At 44.5% G+C, this 22,518-nt stretch overlaps 1 protein-coding gene across 1 annotated transcript in view; it reads left to right on the top strand.

Moving 5' to 3' along the window:
* LOC138246291 (uncharacterized) overlaps positions 1 to 22,518 on the top strand; it is a 179,028-nt gene that overhangs the window by 122,445 nt on the left and 34,065 nt on the right. The window lies entirely within an intron of this gene.

Raw genomic sequence — 22,518 nt, 5'->3', positions numbered from 1 at the left:
AGAGTCCATAAACTCTTACAGAAATGTTTTTATAAGGTGTTCTTTTAATTTTTAGTGTTGCTTAAGTTAAAAAGGATTGTCAGCGAGTTTATTTGTGTAGTGCCAACGAAGAACATGGGGTTAGATGTACAAAGCTTAGTAATAGGGATTGACAAATAGTGATTTTTTTTGTGAGTTGCTATTTGGTCATTGTTATTTTGAATTTACAAAATTAATATCTGGTCGATTAGCGATTAGCAGTGGAGTGCACCCTCCTCATTCTATTGGCCAGTGTCTTGTCATCACACTACCTACAGTGCCAGCCACTTCCACTGCCCACCAGGGACAGGTTCTCACGTGGTCTCTGTGAGGCCTTCAGGATGAGTCCTTGGGACTGCTTAGGGAGCAGTATCCATGGCTGCCCCTGTCAGCTGCCACTGGTGCACCGGGGCTTCAGATACTATTTCTATCAAATAGGGGGACCACGTTACTGCCTTTTTGCACAAGCTTTCAAAAGAGTTAAGGGTAGCAAGCTCAGCATTATAGGCTTTCTCTGTGTGGTGGCAAATGAGCACTACCTCAAGGCCTGAGAAGGGAGAAAACATTGGTGTCCCTCTAGATTGTTACTGGCTGCTCTGGGTCAAGGGCAGTACTAAGAGTGGACTTGCCACATTCGCCATCTTGGAATGATTCTCTACAAGTCCCGGACCTAGGGTTCTGGCTAGCTACCTGGAAGTACCTCATGGTTTTCTGGGTGGCTCAGTTTCTTGAGGCATCCTTCACAGTCAGTCAGCTTGACCTTTGTCTGTCCTTCCTAGTCATGTAATTCTGGAAGCATCTGGGTGCTTCCTGAGTGCAGGGTTTGGAGTGCATTAGAGGCAATAGTGGGAAGCAAAGCTGCGTCGCTACTGGACACCAGGGTTAGGGCAAAGTCTCCTCAATATCAGGCAACATACAACTACTGAATGAACAGAACACTATTTATCCACTTTTGAGTGCACTGCCGGTATTCAGTGCCACCTAAAAGATGAACTTTCTATGAATTGTGAACACTTTGTCAATAAAAACAGAGAACACCTACCCGGGTTTTTACAGGGGGAACCCTTGGGGGTAATTGGTATCCAGTAGCCACCTGTTTAGGTCATTCCCTCTGGCCCAGAGCAGATAGGCTGAGCCACGGTACTCAGGGATGCGGGCGTCACTCAGACCAACACGGGAATTGGAGAGGAGGCCCAGGTGCAGTTGAAAGCAGAAACTCATTTGACAGGGAGCAGATCTAGATTCCTCCAGGACACCAAACAGCAGCACTTCCAATAGCCTCAGATTGTTACATCCACTAGGGTAAAATCCAGCTAGGTCCAGAAAATGGTCAACTGCGGAAGGGTCACGGCTTCTCCAGTTGTACAAGAACTAATGCAAACTTTGTCCCCATAGTTCCATGAATGACAGATTCTCACAGTTGAAGCCTCTGGCAGTGCCCACAAATGAGTTAGGTCAAAACAATGCTGGAGCCGCTCCTTTTTATGTATTTGGGTCAAGTGGAAACCAACTGCATTGATTTTACAAGAAATTAGTCATGTGTCAAGATATTAAAGGAACTTTCGGAGTTTGCTCTGCCAAAGAGTGCTCTTATTGATGCGCATGCATGCCACAGTACATATTGGTGTGCATATGGGGCAATTATATTGTTTTACACTTACTGGTGCATTGCTGTGTTGCAATGTGAGCTGAAGTGAGGGCTCATGCTGACACTGCATGAGGCCCTAATGCTTAGGCTGCTACCCTGGCAAGAAAACGATGGTTAACCTCTCACCAATGGTGATCGCCCTTCTTTTTCTCCTTGTCGGTCCATGTCCCTCATTCCTTCACCCATGACCTTTCCAGCTGTGACATGGTTTGTGAGCGTCTGGACCCTCATTGTATTTCCATCCTACCAATGAACCAACGTCCTCCTGTGGTTCTTGAAGTTTACTCTCTGCCCCACATCTATCACAGTGTTTTGGGGTACTCCTTCCTCTTCTCTGCTCATACTGTCCCTATCACAGCCAAGTCACAGGGCTCGGTCTCCACTTAGACCGTCATTACCCATGGCACTGTAGCACCAGACCGAGATCACCAGTACTGTCTGGTAATACAGCATCTTGGCAGAGCAATGTACGTTGAAAGGCCCAACCTAAAGAAGGTAGGCCTACTGCGGTACAAAAGCCTGAAGCTTTCCCTGTGAGCGATTAGCTGCTGTCTAATGGATTCTGACAGTGAACCAGCAGATGGTCCGCTGTGGGAAACTGGACAGTTGCCCCCACCTCTAAATGAGGCAGGTGAACCCCATGCTTGGTGATGCTGGTTGTCTGCAGTTTACAGTGGATCTTGCAATCCAACAGACTCTAGGGGCCACATGTATGTATGTTAGAAATTGCGATTCCATGCGGAAAATCACAATTTCAAATGTATGAAACTCCATTGGGTTTCTTTTGCGATTCCCAGTGGGTTGAAAATAGACCTACCTCATGAATATAGCGAGGTAGGTCACAATTTGAGACCCATTGTGGCACGCAAAAATCACAGGAATGTTGGCCTGCTGAGGTCAGCAGACCACTATGTCTGTGATTACTTTTAAATGAAACAATCTTTTTTTTTTTGGGGGGGGGGGAACTGGATGAGTTTAAAAAAAATAAACTTACGTTTCGATAGCCCTTTACCGAATCACAGTTGGGGCTTTGTACATTTCAAGTTGCATTTTTCCAGGCGTAAATGGGCCGATTCTGCTAAACGGCCATTTGTGACTGAAATAAATCTTCGTACATGTGGCCTTAAATGAATGCCTGTGTTTTTAAGTCTATATATTTCACATAGAACTTAGCTCCTGGTTTCTAGTTTTGATATTGCTTTCAAGTCCCTTGAGTTTTTCAAAGTCAATTGGAGCGCTATGAATATAGATACTGACATATAAATACGATACTGCACACGGGGATGGAAGTATAAGATAGTTAGCTGGTCCAGCACTTCATGTTTCTCTGGCCCTGAAACATTGTTTCCTCTAAATCTGTATAATATCAGGTAGTCACCATCAGCTTGGTGTGACCCTCCTCTATGCATCACTCCCCCTGTGCCCCATTAGGCATCTCTCCCTCTAGCATTGGGTGCTCTTTCAGTGGAGAGGAGAGTCGCACCAATTAATCCAGCCCTCCCATTCCAGGCACTTGCCTCCTGAAGCACTTCTGACCCTGGCCAGGCATTTGTTCAGGTTAGTAAACCCCGGATAGTAGTATGTTTCTATTGCTTTCCATTCATTTGTTCTCAGCCCCAACCCGCCAAGATGGGAGATGTGTACTATTCTTTCTACCCATTCCTATTCTTTGCCACCGCTGATGGACTCTTGAGAGCATTTATCATCCCCGGCTCTGTAAGACCCATTTCTGCAGTTGGTGTCTGTCACCCCTAAGTCAGCCCATCAATTCATGGACCTTCTAACATGACTTTTTCATGATCAAGTCCCTTGCACAATTTATTTTAAAACTATGATTATCTAACTTTACCTTTGTGAATCGGGCCCCAAATGTTTTATTAACCTTCAAAAATGTGATTGATTGATTTATCAATGCATTTACTATGGTTGGTTACATGATGGTTACCTCCCTTCCACTTCTGGCAGGAGAAATGAGCATACACAGTGGATGGGTTTACAATGCCCATTTGTTTAGGTTCTTCCCTGATGCTTCTAGGTGTGCTCCTATGGGTCCATACAATGGTTACTCATCTGCCCTAGACACCTTAGAGCAAATACCATGCCTGGTCGTACAATGCTCAACTGAGTTACGTCACAAAGAACATTTCTCTTGCTGCCTGTCAGAATAAAGTGGTCACTCAATTCTGTCAGGCACCAAGAGAAATCACTCACAAAACACTCCTTATCATGGGAAGTTTGTGTGTGAAGACAATTTGATTGTGTCGATGCCTATATCTACCTACTTTGAACGTGAAGACGTACCTAAAGTACTGAAGCCAGGATTTTGTTCTTGAAGGAAGTACTTAACATATACTTGTTTCTTTTGTAAGTTAACTCACTTTGGCATTTGAAAATTAGCATCTATAGACCGTTGTGACTGGGCAAAGTGGCAGGGTGGGAGGGCGCAAAACACGAATAAAAAAAATATATTAAAAAAAAGAAATTAAACCTACCTTATGGTTGCCGCCACAGCACCACTGCATTCCAGACACAGACATCCAGCCTGCCCTGTGCCAATCATGACGCTGCTCAGAGCAGCGTTATCATTGCCTGGAGCGCCCTGGCTGGGCGCTCCAACACAGACTGGGAGCCTGTTCTTGCTCTCTCCAACTCGGCAACACAGATCCGAGTTGGAGAGAGCCCTTGTGCGCATGTGTGTTTGGCGGGCCCAAGACAGCCGGTCAAACATGCATGCGCACTGAGGGGAGTGCTCTGTGCACTACCCTCGCTGCTCATCACCCCTGTGGCCTCTCTCCTTTAAAAATAAAATGATAATAAATGCCATTTATTATCTTTTTATTTTTAAATATTTGCAGCTCCTGCTGCTGCTGGCGGGGGCAATGCTCTTCCACCATACCGGAGGAGCCACCCCTGTCTATAGTCAACAGCAACCTATTTCAACATATATATGAATCCCACCAAAGCCTTGAAGAAGTGTGAACATGTGCAACATGTCAGCTGTGGGATCTGAAGATTTTCTACAACTTGATAGGCACTGAGACTTAAATGCCATCTGCAACTTGATAATCTTGACGCAGTGCATACAGAAGGGTACTGAATCAAGAAAGAAAGCCTGTAAAATTGAAGGAATCTGTTAAAAATTAGGTGCAAAACATAAATATTTTTTAGCTGATTGTCATGTTAGGCTACCTATGAAAAATGTTTCTATAAACATTTTGTTTTAAATTGCTACATAAGTTTTATTGCATTTATTGATGATGTCACTCCATGTGATTTATGTTGTTACTATAACGTATAGATCTATAAGGTTGCTGATCATCCTAGGTTGAGTCATGCAGGGCCAAACAGATCTAAAAAAAGCTAAATTGTTTTGGCTTACCACTGCAAAGAAGGTAGGTATCATTTTGCATAATGGCTTTTAGTTTGACACTTTTCTCTTAAAACCACACATTTGTCATACAAGCACATCACCAGATACTACATTCATACACTTTCTTTACATCCATATACTAGCTCTAAAACTTAAGTCTCCTATCTCTCACTCTTTTTCACTTAATTACAGACCAGGGCACAGCTACAAAATCTCAATAGCACAAACACGATCCTTACCGACATTGAAACACTACCTATATAGGTTACTTGACAAACACACTTCCATCCTTGCACTTCCATAGAGTGGATAATGGGTATTTGTGTAATATTTTCCACTATTGCCATTGAGGGGTTCTGATGGCATCAAAAACCTCAAGGATGAAGGCCACGTCATTTTAGACATTACCAGGATGCGGAGGTGTCAATATAGGTCCATATTACCCTTTACTTGTCATTTTAGGGTAGTCTGCTTGAAAAATGTGTTTCAAACCAGGGAAATCTTTACTGAAAGTAACAAGTGAAATACTAGACTGTACCATAGTACGGAGAGACTGCAAAAGCTGTTCTCTTCAAGGTGTGGCTATGAGTAGGCACTCATTAGAAGTAGGATGTTAAGGTTTTGTTTGACTTGTACAAATAGATTGTTAGTAAAACAATAGACAAGGTCAAAGCCAATAGAATTATGTTATTCTTTGACTGAGGAATTTACCACATAATTATACATTTGCCACTTTCCATATAAGTGGCAGGTTTGAACAGAAAATGTTGCATGTAGCTAAACTGGATCAAAATATTGCTGCCAGGAAATCTGATACATACCTGTGATTATTTTGGCTCTTATTGCTACATAATTTAGATAACAATGCAACATAATTTGGTCTTCAATTACCACATAATCCTGGTGACCCTGGGAATGGTAACGTTCTACAGATCTCACTGGGTCCTGTGCAGTATTGTTCATATTTGACGGATCTCTGAGAAACATTTGTCCTTATCCACTATGCTTTGCCCAAAAAAGCAACTGTATTGCCTGTATTCCTGTGAAATATTTGTTCTTTTACATTGTGTTTTGCGTGAAAACCAACCAATATTGATGGAGGGGTGTCATGACCCTAAAACTTGCTGAAATTGACTATATTCATAATTGGCATATTTAAGTTACCTAAAAGTCCCTAGCATATGTGCAAAGTGTACCCAGTGCTTGGAAAGCAAAGATCACTAGTGGACTGCAGCACATATTGTGCCACCACTAAAGTGACAATGCAAAACACGACTGCAGGCCTGCTGACAATAACTTAACTGTGCAGGTTTAAACTGCACAGTTGACCTGTTAAAATAACCCCATTTGACCAATCTAAACCCTCCTTTTAAATATTAATATGTAACCCCCTAAGTGGGCTTTAAAAGCCCATAAGACAGGGTGCATGCTATTTAAAAATACGACATGTAAAAGTTCAATGTTAAACATGTCCTTTCAGTGAGAATGCCCTAAAAGCTACTTTCACCAATTCCAGGGTTCGCTGCTCTATAGAAAAGCATTAGGATACTTTATTAAAGTTTATAAAGTCAGCTCCACTTAGGAACTAGAATAAAATAATTCTTGGACTTTTTAAAATATTTAAGTCACATTTGTAACACATATTTCACAAAAGGTACTTGTAACCTGCCTAGAGCTTCCAAATGTCACCCAGAAGCTGAAAAACTCTTTGATTAGTGAATTGACTCCCAGAGCTGAGTCAAGGGGCTTAGGTGTGGAGAGGTGTCCTATTCCTTGAACATGATGGCCACCCAGGCAGTGCCAAGAAACTTAATTATCTTTAAAGGGGCCTACCTTGTCACAGGGAGATATAGCTTATACCTGGGTCTTCCCCCTCTATTTTCATTCTAGCCATCCAGGCCCCAGTGCCAGTGGGAGAGGAGCTGCCCCCAGAGCCATTTTTGAGTGAACACACAGGAGGTTTTCCTTATTTCCCTGGCCACACATCTAAGGTGTGCACAGGAGCTTTGCAGAGGGATGAAATGTTCTGCCATCCTGGTTTTACCTTTAAAGGGTGTCCAAGGTGAAGGCAGGCATCCTCAGTAGAGAGATTCCTTCATCTCTGGACTTCTCTCTTCATCCAGAAGTTTTCAATCTCCTTGTTCTTCATTGGAGAAGACTGCGTCTCCAGAAAATACCAAACTTCAAAGGTTCTGTTTGAGAGGGAGGAACAAACAAGCATGGGCAGTAGGTGGTATGACATGTTGTTGGCCTCCGGGGCTAATATATGCATTTCATCCTTTTCTCCTGATAAGGCCTTTTCTAGTGAGAGTGAGAAATGAGAATGGACATATTGTGTTGATTGCTCCTTATTGACCCTGCAGATATTGGTTTCCTCTTTTGGAATCTATGAGGGTTTCTCAGGAATGGAGGTTTCCGATTACTCTTCAGTTTTCCATTGCTGTCTCGGCAGACACCACTCAGGCTCTATATGGAAGCCTGAAGGTTCAGCGGAGACAGATAAAAGAATACGGGTTGCCTAAGAATCTTGCTCTTACGGTACAGGCTTCCAGGAGATCTTCTGCGCTTCTGTTTTACAGTAGGCATTGGAGGTCATTTTCACAGTGTTGTGAAGAAAGACAGTGAGACCCCCCTTCAGTCAGTTTGATTTTGGTAGTAAAATGTTGCCAGATGGGTCAAAATTAACTTTGACAGTGGCAAGCTTTGGAGTACAATGGGCTTTTTGAAGTTTTTGGAAGAAACTGGCACATTAGGATGGTCTAGTTAAAGGTTTCTTAAAGGTTTGTCAAATCTGAATCCTACATCCTATCAGGTATTTCCAACTTGGGACCTTTTCTTGGTTTTAGAGGCTTTGTCATTTCATCCCTTTGAACCTCCAGACCAGGTGGAGTTGAGGGCTCTAACTCTCAAGACATGCTTTCTTATAGTTATTACGTCAGTTTGAAGGTTGGGCGAGTTAGGATCTTTGTCTTGCAAGCATCCACTTTATAGGATCTACCAAGATAGGGTGGTATTAGTGCTGGTACCTGCCTAAAATAAATTATGCATTCCACACACTACAGGAAATCATTCTACCAGAATTTGCCCTTCCCCATCTTCAGCGGAAGAGGTCAAGTTTCACTGCTTAGATGTTAGGAGGACTTTTATTCTTTATTTGGAGAAAGAGGCTTCTTTTAGGTCTGAGGATTTGTTTGGTTAACTTTGTACCTCCTAGGAAAGGGGGATAAGGTGGATTAGGTATTTGATTTCCAGGGCTTATGAGGTAATGGGTAAAGTTCCCCCTACCAGAATACATGGAAAATCTACCTGTTTCATGTCTTCTTCTATCGCAGAATTACAAGGAGCTTCAATCTCTGAAATATGTAGGGCAGCTACGTGGGCTACTCTTTCAACCTTTGTGAAGCATTATATGGTTGCGGAGGGGGGAAACATGGATGATGTTCTTGGTTTTAAAGTTCTCTCCTCTATGAAGTAATAGTGGTGGGACTGGTTTTGAAAAATAAACAGTCTGTTGTTTTGAGCATCCAATTCGGTAGTCCTGTTTCTTTTTCTTGTTTGTTGTGTCTCACTTGTTCTGAATTGAAGCGAGGTAACGTGTTGTGGGTTCATATTTGTTTTGCAAGGTGATGTCATTTCTGAGTGTTTTTGAAGGCTTGCATAGACCCTATGAAATTTCTTCACTGGAGGACTCATTGTGAGGAGAAGCTGTTTTAACTTGTGGGGATCCTGTAATGCTTTTGGTGGTGGACAATAAATCTCTCGGAAAAGGTTCAGCTTTGGACATCCTTATCCTTCATAACACAACAGATGTTTTGGTGACAAGCAGCATCTGTGCTGGGGGCAGGCTTTTGCACACCACCACCCCTGAGGATTTCCTACGTTATTTTGGTTTGAATGCTTGAAACCCAGAGTTAAGGAATCTCATTGGAGTTACGCATTCATATGTATACCATTTCAGACTATAGGTTGGTACCTATTCACTTAATTTAATTGCATCCATGATAGTTGGTGGAGTTACTGTTACATTGTTTTAGCTTAGAATTTCTGTGCTTGTGCTGTTTCTGTCTGTCAAGTTCACTCGCTCTCGCCATCCTGTGTGAGCTGGGTGGATGTTCTTGCCGAGGTGCATGCACTCACACAAGGCTTTCTAAGCAGAGGTAGTGACGCATTCTTGTAAACCCATACACACGGAAGAAACGGTACGTGAGGTTATGTTGGCAACCATTTTACTTATTCGTAAGCAATGGAGGGGCATAGAGGTAATGTGTTGTGGGTTCATATTTGTTTTGCATGGTGATGTCATCCCTGATTGTTTTTAAAGGATTGCATAGACCCTATGAAGTTTCTTCACTGGAGGACTCACTGTGAGGAGGAGCTGTTTTAACTTGTGGGGATCCTGTAATGCTTTGGTGGTGTACAATAAATCTCTTGGAAAAAGTTCAGCTTTAGACATCTTTATCCTTCATAACACAACATATGTTTTGGTGACAAGGAGAATCTGTGCTAGGGGCAGGCTTTTGTACACCACTACCCCTGAGGATTTCTCACGTTATTTTGGTTTGAATGCTCGAAACCCAGAGTTAAGGAATCTCATTGGAGTTACGCATTCATATGTATGCCATTTCAGACTATAGGTTTTCACCTATTCACCTAATTTAATTGCATTCATGATAGTTGGTGGAGTTACTATTACATTGTTTTAGTGTACAATTTCTGTGTTTGTGCTGTTTGTGTCTGTCAAGTTCACTCGCCCTCGCCATCCTGTGTGAGCTGGGTGAGTCTTCTTGCTGAGGTGCATGCACTCACACAAGGCCGTCTAAGAAGAGGTAGTGACACATTTTTGTAAACCAATAGGCACAGAGAAAATGGTAATTGAGATTATGTTGGCGACCATTTTACTTATTCATTCAGAAGCACAAGCATACAGGGCCACGAAGGCAGCGATCTCGCTTCCTCATTAAGCTTACATCAAATTCAGCAACTTTTCTTTTCCTGATACGAGGTACACAGAAACAGGTGACATTCAACTTATTTGATGGCATGTTTGAGGGAAGCTACAGGTGTGTTGTGTTAATTCTGTGAAGAGTACCTCCTTAAGTCTTAGAACTTTGTGATGTTTCCTCAATTTAAGTTGGAATTAGCCATATTGGATTTATTTTGTTAACTTATTATATTAGTTCATTATTTTAAATTATTATTTACATTTGTAATTTTAACTTTTTGTTTTGCCAAGTTATTTCTAGTTAATGCTGAATTGCATCAACCAGTATGTCCCAGCCTCCTCCATTTTTGAATGATGCTGATGAGCCTCTTTTTACTTGGAAAAGGTGGAAGAAACTAGTCAACTCTTATTTAGTGGCTATTGGTTTGGAAAAGTTCTCCCCAGCCAGGAAACAAGGTGTGCTTTTACATAATTTGGGAATTGAGGGAAGAAACATAAATAGTGAGCCAAGTGATTCATATGAAATGTTGGTCAAGGGTGCTTGAGTCACATTTTGGGACACAGATTAATGTTGTCTTTGAGAGGCATAAGCTCTTCTCTCATGTACAAGCCAAGACAGAAAGAATTGGAAATTGGCATTTCTATAGAACTTAGCCAGGACATGTGATTTTGGTGAACTGACTGATTCTCCTATTAGATGCCTGTTGGTCCACAGCGCAAATAGCATAAGTGTGCAAAAGAAACTTCTCATGAAGAATCCTGACTTTAAGGAGGCTATTGCCATCATTGAAGGCATAGAGCATACCACTAAGTGGGTGAAGGAAATGAAAAACGACATTGGTGGTAAACCGGAGTTCTTGAGAGCACTCCATTAGGTTTCATGAGGCCTGAAATTAACAAACTTGAAAAACAAGCTAGTGACTCTTTAAAGTTGGATGTGGGAAAAATTATGTTGTTACAGAGTTGGTAGTGGAACTCATGGTTCCGACAATTTAAGTTGCATGGCCAGGAATTCTGTGTGTAGGAAAAGTGGTAAATGAGGTCACTATGCCTGTGTGTGAAAGTCAAGTGATAGTAAAATGAAGGGGGATAATTCTGTGGTGAAGCAGATTGAGGAGAACGTGGATGGTGTGAAGAAAATGGTGTTCCATGTAACTGACAGTTTTTAGCTATGTGGACGTGATGAAGCACCTCTCAAAATGCCTGGGTGTAAAAATCACCTAGGATAATAATGAAATCAATGTTTTAGCAGACTCAGGCTTACTTTTTATACTTGTAGGTTATAAGAATTGGGAGAGACTGCTTGGCAAAGACAATATTGTATTGAAGAAGCCAGAGAAATATTCTGTGTGATATGGTGGTGTGGCTGTGGACTTAATTGGGTATGTTCTCATGAAAATCAACTTTTAGGGAAGAGAAACATGTGGTAAGGTATATGTGGCAAAAAGGGAGATAATGTATTGGGATGGAGACATCAAAGAGATTTAAGCATCACCTTGAATCCCAGTTCACCTGAGCAAGTACTGATGGTGTCTCATAAATGATGATGGTGATAAAGTATTGCAATTTCCTGTTGACATCTGAGATAATTTGAGTTTACTAAAGAATTTTGAAAATAAGAGTGTTCTCAAGAAAGGAGCTCATCCTTTTGGTCACCAGGTTCACAAGGTGCCTCCCATGATGACAGAGTCTCTGAAGTGTGAATTGGAGAGCTTGAAGAGTATGGGTGTAATCAAGGAGATTGAGAGTTTGGAATGGTTGGCACCTGTGGTTATGGCTCATAAGGATGGGGGTAAGAGTATTTACATGTGTAGATTTGTGAGATTTGAATATATGTTAATGGGCGCACAGCCAACTATTGCCCAACATCTCAGAAGAGCTTACTCTCTTGAATGGAGCACAGATATTTAGTGTAATGGATTTGTCTTCCGCTTACCATCAGATTGCATTGAGGGAGGAGTTCAAGTCGGCAACATAATTTGTAACACCTTTAGGTGCCTATCATTTTATAAGAATGCCATTTGGGCTGGCACCTGCTGCTGCATGCTTCCAACGTAATATGAAGACAGACTTGCAAGGTATACAGAATGTACAGTTTTTCCAAGATGATATTTTGATGTTTGGTAAGGACAAGGAAGAGCATGATAGAACATTATTGGAAATTTTGAGCAAACTACAAAACCATGGTCTTCTGGTGAAAAGGGAAAAGGTTGGTTTAGAGTAGAGAAGATGAAGTATATTAGACACATTGGGGGTCATTCTGACCCCGGCCGGCGGCGGTAGCCGCCGGCCTGGCTGGGACCGCCAGAAGACCGTACCGCGGTCAAAAGACCGCGGCGGTCATTCTGGGTTTCCCACTGGGCTGGCGGGCGACTGCCAAAAGGCCGCCCGCCAGCCCAGTGGGAAACGGCCTTCCACGATGAAGCCGGCTCCGAATGGAGCCGGCGGAGTGGAAGGTGTGCGATGGGTGCAGTGGCACCCGTCGCGAATTTCAGTGTCTGCTGAGCAGACACTGAAATTCAAAGTGGGGCCCTCTTATGGGGGCCCCTGCAGTGCACTGCATGGGCACTGCAGGGGCCCCCAGGGGCCCCACGACACCCCTCACCGCCATCCTGTTCCTGGCGGTCGAACCCGCCAGGAACAGGATGGCGGTGAGGGGGTCGGAATCCCCATGGCGGCGCAGCAAGCTGCGCCGCCATGGAGGATTCAGTAGGGCAGCGGAAAACCGGCGGGACACCGCCGGTTTTCCTGTTCTGACCGCGGCCATACCGCCGCGGTCAGAATGCCCTGCGGAGCACCGCCAGCCTGTTGGCGGTGCTCCCGCCGACCCCAGCCCCGGCGGTCCTTGACCGCTGGGGTCAGAATCACCCCCATTATTTCTTGGGAAGGTGTTAGTCCCAAACAAGATGTGGCTGAAGCTATTGTAAAGGCACCTGTGCCAGTGGACAAGGAGCATTTGAGATTGTTTCTTGGTTTAACTGAATATTACTCAAAGTTCATCAATAACTTTGCATCTGTAGTCCATCCATTAAGATCCTTGTTGAAGAAGGGTATTGAGTTTGAGTGCTCCTCTGATTCTGATTAGGCTTTCCAGCTAGTTAATGTGCACTTAGGTTACTTGCCAACTCTGGGTCATTTTGATGTGCATAGGAAAGCCATGCTCATGGTGGATGATAGCTGGTTTGGGGGCAGGATAGTTGCAGTTTGTGGAGGGTGAGGAGAAGGTGGCAACTTTTGCCTCAAGAGCTCTTAGAGGGGCTGAGAAGATTTATTCAGTTATTGAGCGGAAAGCATTGACCTGTGTGAGGGCTATTCAAAGGTTCAAGTTCTATTTGTGGGGTCTACCTTTTGTAATTAAATCTGACCACAAGCCTTTGGTTCACATTTTTTCTACCACAGAGAGTCAGAGTTTATCGCCATGTATTGTGAGATGGTTGGAGTGTGTGAGGGAATATAATTTTGAAGTGCAGGATGTGTCAGTGTTGGAGAATAAAGTAGCTGATTGTCTTTTGTGGTTACCGATGGCCAAACAGTACTCTGGTGTTGAAGCTTGGTGTGGCAGTGATCATCATGGTGTCAAGTTTATCAATTAGGGGCCAGTCATAAATGGTGAGGAAAGAAGACTGGGTAAATGTTATCCAGGAGTTGTATATTAAAATTGCAAGTTATGTATTGGAAGGCTAGCCAGAGATTGTTAAGCTAGATATCTGTTGTAGTAGTTATCATACTGTCAAAGACAAGCTATATTTGCTAGACGTTGCCTTGTGCAGGGGTGGCAGGAAGATTCCTCCGGAGTCCATTAGGGAACAGTTGGTTAACATTACTTGCAGGGGCAATTTAGAAAGGACTCTAACTAAGGCCAGATTGAAAGAATTGTATTGGTGACCCTGCATGAATTGTATGGTGGAAATGGTAGTCAAGGGCTGTCTTTCCTCCTCTCACAATGACAGAAATAAGGTTGCACATCAAGCACCTTTGTCAGTGATGGCTATGCATATTGAACCATAGACAAAATTAGGGTTAGATGTGGTGGGCCCTCTAGATTTGCTCCAACCTAAAGAAAGTTTTGTGATTGTGTTGGATGATAGTTCCATCAAATGGCTTTCGTTGAAGTGTGTAAGCTCTGTGTCTACTCATGTCTTGCAGTACTTTCTTAGAGAGGAATTTGCTTGAGAGGGTATTCCTGAGACTATTGTTACAGATAATGGTGTGCCGTTTCACTAAAAAGTTTAGATACTATGCACCTTCGGATAGCTCTGTAATGCCCGCAAGCAAATGGTTTGTTTGAGGCTATGAAAAAACTTGTCGAAGTTAGTGTGCAAACAGCTTTGAAATGGATAGTATCATTGTGTGATATGCTGTATGATACATTGTGGCAAAGGACCACAACTAATAGTGTCTAACATGTCTCCCTTTAAACGCATAAGAAGTAGGAAGGCACCTTCCAAGTTGAATCCACCCTGATTGTGAGAAATGTCTTCCACTGATGAGAATGCAGGAAGCTTATGGTCAACAAGTGAGAGGGATCAGAAAAGGTACAAGCTGTGGTATGATAATGCAAACAAAACTAAATAGAGACTGTGAGTTGGTGGTGAATGGGTTTTAGTTAAAAAGAAAACCCAGATTTATGAACAAGGGCATCTCTGCATATATGGGCCCTTTTAAAATTAAGGAAGTCAAGTAAAAAGTGGTGGTTCTACACACCGGAGAGGTTTGGAGCATGTCACGGTTGGTAAAGTGTTTGGATAAGTTTGCAAGAGCAGGAGGTTGCTCCAGAGAGTGAGTTGAGTGATGAAAGACAGGATGAGCCCTCTAAGGTTACTGTAAGGGGGAGAGGAGGAGCCACTGCTGCTGGTGGTAGCAGTTCTAGTAGGGTTGTTAAACATCCTGGGTGGTTGAAGGATTTCAATTAATCACTTGGAAATCATTTTTGTTTATGTGATCGTACATTCTTGGGGGAGACTCTTTCTGCTATTTTTGCTATTTTTTTCTGGTCAGTGTAGGAAAGTACCCCTTTATGTATGGTCACCCTCTACTGTGTGCCCCCAGTGCTGATTTGTACGACTGTGTTAGTGCAATGGAAGCCTGCCTTCCAGGCCCCAGTGGATGTGCGCTCTCCCTAAATTGTTATGTCGGCTTGGTCATTACCAGATTGGCAAGATTTTACCTCCTATAATGCCCTAGTAGATGGGACACCGGATACCCTGGGCATAGGTGGTAAAGGGGTCCCCAGGCCTGCAGGATGAGATTGTGCCACCCTGGGTGACCCTCGCAAAGTATTGATGGCAGGGCAGCCATTGCAGACTGCCAGAGCGGTGCAACCTGCTTGAGTTCGACTGTGCCCTCACCAAGGTTGTCACAGTTCAATGCACTGCCTCAGATGTATATCAGACACCCCTAAGGCAGGCATCTGCAACCCGGTAGGCAGGGTGCATTACATTTAAGGTGCAGACATATAAGCAAAAGCTTCTATGTTTCTATTGTGCCCTTTTCATCAAGGTACACTATGAGTGCGTGCCGGTCCATAGGATAACATGGGATTTCAGCCCCGGTTGCCCATTACTATACCACCAAGATATATCGAGTTTGGTGTCAAGGAACTTGCTTTCTCAGCCCTAATACAAATTTTGTGTCAAGTGACAGCTGACATGCATCCAGGTGGCGCTAGAGGTTTCCCATCTGTTTGCACCTTCCTTTGTGCTCTGGCCGAGCAGCTGGTGCTTTTTCTCACACTTGCTGCCACTAAGACATGTTTCTGACCTCCTGCCAGGCGGCCTGGGTGCTCCCAGTAGTCATAAACAAAAGGCTTAGTGAGGAACGAGGTCACTCCTCCCAGCCGGGCTAGTGAATAGAGTCATCAGGGCAGTGAGCTTCAAATGCTTCAACGCCCCTGTTAGCTATCAGCGCCGTCAGCCAGTGAGGAAACAGCTCTCCCCCTGCCTCCAGGCACATGTGCTTGTGGACAGGTGGGAAATTAGGTATGCAGGACTGCTCACACCCCCAGCAGGCTGACCACACCTCTAGGGTGAGTATCCCGGTCTATGCACAAACTTTGATTTCTGTCATCTTAGAAGTGGCAGAATAGAGGGTTCTAGGAAGGTAAAGGTCTGTCCCACCGGATGTAGTCACCTCATGCGGATTTGTATTGGCTGCTAGTGTCCACACACCTAACTCCCCTAAATTCAGCATTTGAGGGACACCCCTGACACCAAAACCTCGGATTTGATTCACCAACTTCAAAGAAGGACCCACAGAAGCTTTTCATCACCCACAACCAGACTCTGTCCACTGCTCCAAAGTAAAAGAGGGAAACTGTGCCCCTGAAGTAGCAGACTGGGACCTTTGTCCTTGACTGAAACTCATCACTCCCAACCAGAGGGACACCTGTGTAAGCTCGAAGCACCTTCAGTCTCCCCTGGACTGGTGGCACCAGTCCCCTGCAAACTGCAAGTAAAAACTACCACAGGATCCAAAGTTACACCGGCCATCGGCCCTGCCATGGAATTGTGGAGAACCAGGTGGTCCAGTGTCTTCTGGGAGTCCTAGTCCAGTCTGCCTCCACATTTCATACCGCTACCTCACTCCCTCGGACCCCAGTAACTTCACAAAGGATTTCTGCACCTTTACCACTGCCAAGGCTTGTTGGTTGCCATTCTAGTAACTAACCTCTTCACTCAATGCTGCAGATGCAGGGCACAGCGTGAAACTTCCATCCTACATCTGCAACCCAGCTGAGATTTTGCATATCCTTGTCAGCATCATCATGCCAGTGGTAGAACCTGCACCAGCCCCGTTCAGCAGCATGGACAGCCAGGACAACTCTGCAACCAGCCCCTTCGGACCTGGTAGAAGTGAACTTACTGTTTTGGCCTGGTTGCAGGGCCTGCACCACTTTGTCCCTGTAAAGGTTCCCCACAGCTCGACCTCCAAGTGGTTGTTTGTCACCAGTGGCATCCCTGTCATTGACTTCAACTCGAGTCCTGTTCAGCACCACGGACAGCCAGGACAGCTCTACACCCAGATGTCGCGGGCCAGGTAAACAGCTCTGACTGTCGTGATCAGGTCCCAGGGACTGCATTAGCTTAACCCCCCCCCCACCCCAAGGGTTTCATGCAACTCGTCTTTTAAGTGCATTTTTGCAACACGTGACTTTTCGCCATTGACTTCAATGCAACATATAGATGCCATTTCTGCAGTGATTTTCTATTGCTTCTAAAATTGACATCTCCAGTTCACCCAAACCTATTCTGTTCATTTTGGTGTCTAAACTTATATTTAAAAAAACTCAATTTTTTATAAATTGTCATTGGATTTCTTTCGAGTCATGTCAAATACTTATCATCCATGTTTTGCTGTGAAGTGCTTATCACATGTTCTGTAAGTGAAGCCTAACTGCTCTCTGCCACACTACCATGACTGAACTAAGGATTTCCTATTGTGAATCCAAGTACCATCTCTGGGGTATTGTGAGAGTATTACATGGTGAGGACTAATCACCACACCACATAATTGAGATTTTCCTAGCCTTGGTGTCTGAAAGGCTAGATTTTATTAAAGACACGGAGGCGAGTATTATGCAGTCTTTTCTTGCTTTAATAACAACAGCAGCCAAGCAAGAACTACAGTTCCCAGAAACAAAGAACCACAAAATGACATCATAGTGCAGTAACCAATGGGATATCACAATGCACTACTAATATCTTAACTGCGAGCAACAAGTCCTCTTTTCTTGACGCGAACTACAGAGGAGAAGTAACCAAAACAATTACGTAGAACATAAAAACCAAAGTCATAAAGTCCATGCAGCAATCTTGAAGATGACGGAGACCGAAGGCCGACTGGAAGGAATAGTCGATGCCGAACAAGTCCAAGCTCTGTAAGAGACGTTGGTGTGCATCAAGTTGAGCCAACACTGGAAGAGGGAGTTGGCACTGGAAGAGAGAAACAGGGCGGGTTAAATCGTGGTGGGATAATACTCGCCTCCGTGTCTTTAATAAAATCTAGCCTTTCAGACACCAAGGCTAGGAAAATCTCAATTTTATTACAAGACCGGAGGCTCATATTATGCATGTTCAAAGCATTGCAATCACAGAATCTGAGACATGAGAAATCGGCTTACAATAAAAAGTTCTAAACGTATTTTCATTCGACCAGTCTGCAGACTTGAGAATATCCTGTAAAGAGGAACCTGCCCAAAAGGCGCGAGAGGCCATAGCCCCTCTGGCCGAATGGGCACCAAAGGCACTAATATCGATGCCAGCAAGGGACATAACCCATTTAACCCAGCGAGCCAGGGTAGGGGAAGACACAGGAAGGTGAGGTTTCTGAAAGGAAATAAGTAGTTGGGACGAAGAGGACGATCTCAAATCTGCAGTACGGGTTACATAAGTTTTTAAACAATTTCCAACACATATCTTGGGTTGAGAAGGAAAAAATGGATAATTAATACTAGACAAATTGGTTTTCGTACGTCTTTTGATCTGAAACGAAACACCTAGGGGAGAAAAGAAAAAGGAAGTAACCTCTAATGCTCTAACGTCTGAGACCCGCTTGATAGAGACCAAACATAAAAGCATGGTTAACTTGGCCGAAAGCTGTTTGAGAGATAATAACTCATTATCAGGCCACGAGGTAAGAAAACGCAACACCAGAGTAACATCCCACATAACATTATATTTAGGAGACGGTGTATTAACATATCTTACTCCCTTTAACAACTGGCAGACAAGGGGATGCTCTCCAACTGGCCTACCATCAATTCTTTGATGCTCCGCAGAAATGGCAGATCTATACAAATTAATAGTGCGATAAGCCTTATCTTGAGAGGCCAAGGAAGCCAAAAAATGTATAATTAGTACTACACTCGCTGAAAAGGGATCTGAATCCCTGTCCAGACACCAGCTGTGCCAAAGGGACCAAGCTGACTTGTAGGCCCTGGAAGTTCCAGGGGCTCTGGCCTGCTGGATAAATTTAACAGCGTCCTCCGAAATTCCTGAGGCTCTCCAGGACGACCCGAAACCTTCCAAGCTATGAGGAACAGGGACCCGTCGAGGATCAATTGATGTTGTTGGCCCTGGGGGTTCAAGAGGAGATCGGGGAATTGAGGCAGCCAAATAGGCGGAGCGATCGCCAACTCTAATAGAGTCGGATACCACGGTTGGGTTTGCCAGAAAGGAGTTACAATCACCAGAATAGACCGTTGCCTGCGCACTTCAGCGAGGACCCTGGGAATGAGAAGGAAAGGGGGAAATGCATATAGAAGGGAAGACGGACAAATCTGAAGAAAGGCATCTGTAGCCAGGGCTTGCGGATCTGGCCTCCAACTGAAATAGAAAGGAAGGTGAGAATTGAGGCGAGAAGCAAACAGATCTATGGACATTTCTCCAAAGATAGAAGAAAGGTGACTGAACACTGAAGGGTGCAATTGCCAATCGCTGGAATCGTGAAGGTGTCTGGAATACCAGTCCGCTACTGTATTGAATTTGCCTGGCAAGAACACCGCCTTGACTGAAATTCGACGAGGCAGACAATATTCCCAAAGATGTTTTGCTAGAGAGGAGAGTATCTTGGACCTGGTACCTCCTAGGTGATTGATGTATCTGACCGCGGACAAATTGTCCATCCTGAGAAGGATGGTGCAACTTACCCTGTTTTTTGCAAAAGTGCGGATGGCAAAGGAACCTGCAAGCATCTCTAAACTGTTGATGTGCAAGAAGGACTCCTTCAGAGACCATGCGCCCCCAGTCGAGAACTGACCACATCTCGCGCCCCAACCCGTCCGACTTGCATCGGATTCTAATACAAGGTCTGGGGCGGCAGAGAAGATAGTTCTGCCGTTCCAGGCATCTAGATGCGTTAGCCACCACTGAAGCTCTTCTTTGGATTCGGCATCTAAGACCAAGGGATCCGAATAAGCGAGACCTTTGTGAAGATGACGTATCTTGAGCCGTTGTAGGGCTCGATAATGTAAAGGACCTGGGAAGATTGCCTGAATGGAAGAAGCTAACAGACCTACTAGGCGTGCCAGATTTCTGAGAGAGATATGCGGAAGGGAAAGGGAGTGACGAATCTCCTTCTTGATCAATGATACCTTGTGTTGCGGGAGCTGCAACACCGATAGAGTAGTATCTATTTGAAAACCGAGAAACTCCAGTGTTTGAGTCGGAATTAAAACCGACTTTTGCACGTTGATGAGAAAACCTAGACCGCGAAGCAGGTTTAGACACAGTTGAAGATGATCTAGAAGTAGATTCTTGTCCTGTGCCATCAAAAGGAAGTCGTCCAAATAAAGAATTAAACGCACCCCGTGAGACCGGAGAAAGGCTGCGACGGGTTTGAGAATCTTGGTGAAACACCATGGAGCGGAAGAAAGGCCGAAGGGAAGAACTCGAAAGTGGTAGAAAGAGTCCTGCCATTGGAATTGAAGAAACTTCCTGTGCGAATGATGGATAGGGACTGTGAGATAGGCGTCCTGCAGATCCAGTCTGACTAGCCAATCTCGATGAAGCAGAATGTCCCTGAGATGGAGAATAGTCTCCATCTTGAAGTGACGATAGATTATGAAGTTGTTGAAAGCCTTGAGATTCAACACTAGTCGAAATTTGTGATTTTTCTTCTGAACTAGAAAGATGGTGCTGAGGAAGCCCGAAGAATCGAATTGAACAGGCTCTATTGCGCACTTGGCCAGGAGAGATTGGATTTCGACGCGCAGAAGCTCGTTTTGCTCTTGGGAAAAGACTAGGGGTATAGGGACGTGACCTTGAACTGGCATCTGATAGAATTCCAACAGGTACCCTTGAACAGATGGAATCACCCACGGATCTGAGGTGAGAGAACGCCATGAGTCGAGACACAGAGCTAATCTGCCTCCTACAGGAGGAAGGCCAGAAGCGGAAATACTTACCGGAGGTTTGGTCTCCCCTGTTGGAGTAACCTCTGGAACGGTAGCCTCTTGAGCGACGGGGATAGAATTTCGGTTTGTATCCTGAGTAGGATTCAAGCTGTGATTGCTGGTTGAAGGAGTCTCTGTTGGAATATTGATTCCTGATGGAACGGCCGGCAAAGCGACTCCTGCCTTTGCCGGCCCTGGCAAAAACCCGAGACGAGAAAATTTTCTTCATCGAGAGCTGGGCCTTATCCAGTGAGGCAAAGGTGGACACATATTTGCCCAAATCTTTAATAAAAGAGTCTCCAAATAACAGGCCTTTGGCCAAAGGACCCTCATCTTTAGAGGCCAGAGAAGTTAATTTGGGATCGATCTTTAAAAGTAGACTCTTCCTCCTTTCAATAGAAAGCTGAGTGTTAGCGTTCCCCAGCATGCAAATAGCGCGTTGCGCCCAGTTTGAAAGGACCTCCGGATCAATGGGGTTATTATCCATTTTTGCTTCTTCCGCCAAATCAAAAATTCTGGTGAGAGGGCCCACCAAATCAAGAAGCTTGTCCTGGCAACCTGACCAGGCTCTATCCACGCCCTTCTTGGGATCCTTGCCGAATTTTGAGAAAAACATCAGCATGTTAGGATCAATTACCGGAGTTGCTGTAATATTATCCGGAAGAGAGGGACGAGGACATTCTGACTTAAGTTTATTACGAGCGGTTTTATCCAGAGGATGACGCAAAAAGAAGGAAACATAATCCGCCACATGTTCTGATGGATACCACTCCTTTGAATTTGGATGGACCATGAAGGAGGGATCAAATAAGGGCTCACCAGCCTGGTCTACCAAATCATGAGACACTGGGTGAACGTCACCACCGTCAGAAGGAGAAATTCTACGCCTTTTCTCCAGAGGCCCATAAGTAAATGGATCTCCTGATCCGTCCATATCGCCATCATGGCTGGAAACATTATCATCGTCATCCGTGTCTCGTAACTGTGAAACATACAAAGGGGAAGGAGGGGGACCCGATTTATAGACCTCTCGGGTGGAAGGACCAGAGGAAACGCCTTTAGACGACATTGGGAGAGTGGCCGCACGTTTCCTGCTCTTATTAAGAGGCAACTTGGAAGAAGACATCATCTTTGAAACCGAGGCTTCAAAATTTTTTGTAACCTCAGACATGGAAACAGAAACTGCTTGTTGAACAGAGTCCCTTATGAAGGACTTCAAACTCTCCTGAAACACTTGGGAATCCTCCTCCCCAGCCATAATGCAAAAGCACTAGTCAAAAAAATGAAAATAAGCAAATAACTAAAGCACTGGGCACACAGGGGTTAACCTCTGAAGAAAAACAAGGGAGGAGAGGCTGAAGGGGCGGTACGAGTAAAAGGAGGCGTTTCAGTAGAAACGAAGCAGGCTGAACTGAAGTGGGTAGCTTCGACGAAGAAGAAAAAACGGGAGGAAACCGAGCCAATTGTGCTCAAATGCAGCCCCAAAACCGAGCGACTACCGACGAGGTATGGCGGCAGGAGAATGTGAAGAATCTGTGGAAATGTGAAACGCGCGAGCGCGCGTCCTCAACGGCCGAAAACGGCCGTTGAGAGACGCGCTGTGAAAGAAGGAAAAAAGACGCGCGTGCACCCAGAATAACATCGCATGA

This window comes from Pleurodeles waltl, chromosome 7 (assembly GCF_031143425.1).
Source record: "Pleurodeles waltl isolate 20211129_DDA chromosome 7, aPleWal1.hap1.20221129, whole genome shotgun sequence".
Taxonomy (NCBI): Eukaryota; Metazoa; Chordata; class Amphibia; order Caudata; family Salamandridae; genus Pleurodeles; species Pleurodeles waltl.
Note: the sequence above shows the minus strand (reverse complement) of the source record. Positions and strands in the feature narration are given on the sequence as shown.